This window comes from Ascidia mentula (genome assembly GCF_947561715.1).
Source record: "Ascidia mentula chromosome 2 unlocalized genomic scaffold, kaAscMent1.1 SUPER_2_unloc_3, whole genome shotgun sequence".
Lineage (NCBI taxonomy): Eukaryota > Metazoa > Chordata > Ascidiacea > Phlebobranchia > Ascidiidae > Ascidia > Ascidia mentula.
Window position 1 is genome coordinate 5,001 of NW_028113676.1, and position 2,500 is coordinate 7,500.

At 59.8% G+C, this 2,500-nt stretch overlaps 3 non-coding genes across 3 annotated transcripts in view; all 3 read left to right on the plus strand.

Annotated features, from left to right (window-relative positions):
- The window catches only part of LOC145916035 (small subunit ribosomal RNA), a 1,824-nt gene extending 654 nt beyond the window's left edge, over positions 1 to 1,170 (plus strand). Inside the window, exon 1 of the ribosomal RNA XR_014404315.1 lies at positions 1 to 1,170. This exon is cut by the window's left edge and continues 654 nt beyond it. This is a non-coding gene — a ribosomal RNA (small subunit ribosomal RNA).
- Positions 1,171 to 1,430: 260 nt separating this feature from the next.
- Positions 1,431 to 1,584, plus strand: LOC145915987 (5.8S ribosomal RNA). Its single transcript, XR_014404283.1, has one exon. It is a non-coding gene; the product is annotated as a 5.8S ribosomal RNA (ribosomal RNA).
- A 244-nt stretch (positions 1,585 to 1,828) lies between these two features.
- The window catches only part of LOC145915961 (large subunit ribosomal RNA), a 3,686-nt gene continuing 3,014 nt past the window's right edge, over positions 1,829 to 2,500 (plus strand). The window contains exon 1 of the ribosomal RNA XR_014404259.1: positions 1,829 to 2,500. This exon is cut by the window's right edge and continues 3,014 nt beyond it. This is a non-coding gene — a ribosomal RNA (large subunit ribosomal RNA).

Genomic DNA, 2,500 nt, shown 5'->3' on the forward strand with positions numbered 1-2,500 from the left:
TTGGGCGCAGGCGGCCGGTCCGTCGCAAGGCGTGCACTGGCCGCACCTGGCCCTCTCCCCCGGCGCTCCGCCGGTGCCCTTGACTGAGTGTCGGCGGCGGCCGGGACGTTTACTTTGAAAAAATTAGAGTGTTCAAAGCAGGCGCTTCGCCTGAATAATGGTGCATGGAATAATGGAATAGGACCTCGGTTCTATTTTGTTGGTTTTCGGAGCGCGAGGTAATGATTAAGAGGGACGGACGGGGGCATTCGTACTGTGCCGTTAGAGGTGAAATTCTTGGATCGGCGCAAGACGAACGACTGCGAAAGCATTTGCCAAGAATGTTTTCTTTAATCAAGAGCGAAAGTCAGAGGTTCGAAGACGATCAGATACCGTCCTAGTTCTGACTATAAACGATGCCAACCAGCGATCGGGGGGCGTTACTTTGACGACCCCTCCGGCAGCTTGCGGGAAACCAAAGTCTTTGGGTTCCGGGGGAAGTATGGTTGCAAAGCTGAAACTTAAAGGAATTGACGGAAGGGCACCACCAGGCGTGGAGCCTGCGGCTTAATTTGACTCAACACGGGGAATCTCACCCGGCCCGGACACAGTGAGGATTGACAGATTGAGAGCTCTTTCTTGATTCTGTGGGTGGTGGTGCATGGCCGTTCTTAGTTGGTGGAGCGATTTGTCTGGTTAATTCCGATAACGAACGAGACTCTGGCTTGCTAACTAGTTACGCGACCCTATCGGTCGGCGTTGAACTTCTTAGAGGGACTAGTGGCGCTTAGCCACACGAGATTGAGCAATAACAGGTCTGTGATGCCCTTAGATGTTCGGGGCCGCACGCGCGCTACACTGACCGGATCAGCGTGTCGCCGCCTAGGCCGGAAGGTCCGGGTAACCCGCTGAACCCCGGTCGTGCTAGGGATAGGGAATTGCAATTGTTTCCCTTGAACGAGGAATGCCCAGTAAGCGCGAGTCATCAGCTCGCGTTGATTACGTCCCTGCCCTTTGTACACACCGCCCGTCGCTACTACCGATTGAATGGTTTAGTGAGGTCCTCCGATTGGACCTGGCGCGTTCGGCAACGGCCGCGCCGGCGTCCGAGAAGACGATCTAACTTGATCATTTAGAGGAAGTAAAAGTCGTAACAAGGTTTCCGTAGGTGAACCTGCGGAAGGATCATTACCGGCCGATCGCCGATCGAGTGGTCGTGCGTTCGACAGGTGGAGAAGGCTCCGTATCTTGGCGGCCGCGCACGCCCTTCGTCGCTGTTGAGGCGCACGCGATTGCACTTCGGTCACCCTGTTTCGTTCTGCGCCGAGTGCCGTGGCCATGTGCCAGGCTGGCTTCATGCGTCGCCTACGGCTGGCGACCGCTCGGCCACCGCTTTTTTCGACTGTGCAATCCGGCTGGGTCGCGCTTGTCCAACTGACGAAGTCACGGAGGGCTCTTGGCGGTGGATCACTCGGCTCGCGAGTCGATGAAGGACGCAGCTAGCTGCGTGAATTAATGTGAATTGCAGGACACATTGAGCATCGACGTTCTGAACGCAAATTGCGGCACCGGGTCAATCCCGGCGCCACGCCCGCCTCAGGGTCGCGTTGTAACGTTCCCGCGCGGCGACGCGTCGGGCCGGTGCGGTGTCGGCCGTTGCCACGGTCGTCCCGCCCAGGACAGCACGAACGCAGTGTCAGCGCGCGAAACCGAACGCGGCGTGCGTCTCGTTACGAGTCGGCCTCGAAGAGGATCCCGGCCCGGAGCAGCACGGCTCGCGTTCGGGCGCGGCGCTCGCACGAGCTTCGGTGGCGCGCGCGTGTCTCTCGCAAACGAGGCACTGGATTATCGGCCTGAGGTCGGACGAGGCTACCCGCTGAATTTAAGCATATTACTAAGCGGAGGAAAAGAAACTAACGAGGATTCCCCCAGTAACGGCGAGTGAAGTGGGAAGTGCCCATCGCCGAATCCGCGCGCCTCTGCGGCGCGTGGAATTGTGGCGTAAGGAATTCGCTGCGCGTACGTCGTTCGCCGCCCGCGTCCTTCTGATCGAGGCCTCGTCCCGGTGCGGGTGTCAGGCCCATGGTGGCGGCGAGGGCGCGCGCTCTGCGTCTTCCCAGAGTCGGGTTGTTTGGGAATGCAGCCCAAAGCGGGTGGTAAACTCCATCTAAGGCTAAATACTGTCGCGAGACCGATAGCGAACAAGTACCGTGAGGGAAAGTTGAAAAGCACTTTGAAGAGAGAGTTAAAGAGTACGTGAAACCGTCGAGAGGCAAACGGGAGGGCCTGTCGAGTCGCGCGACGCTTTCAGCTGAAGCCGAGCGGAGCGTGTGGGCGTGCGGAGCCTTGCGGCCCGTCGTTCGCGCTGTCCTCCGAGCAGCTCCAGCGCACTAGCGCCGTGCGAAGGCCGCGACCGTCTGGGAGGCGGCGAGAAGGCCGCGCGCAAGGTAGCCCGCCCCCGGGTGGGTGTTATAGGCGCGCGGACACGTCGGCCCGTCGCCCGGGCGAGGAGGGATCGCCG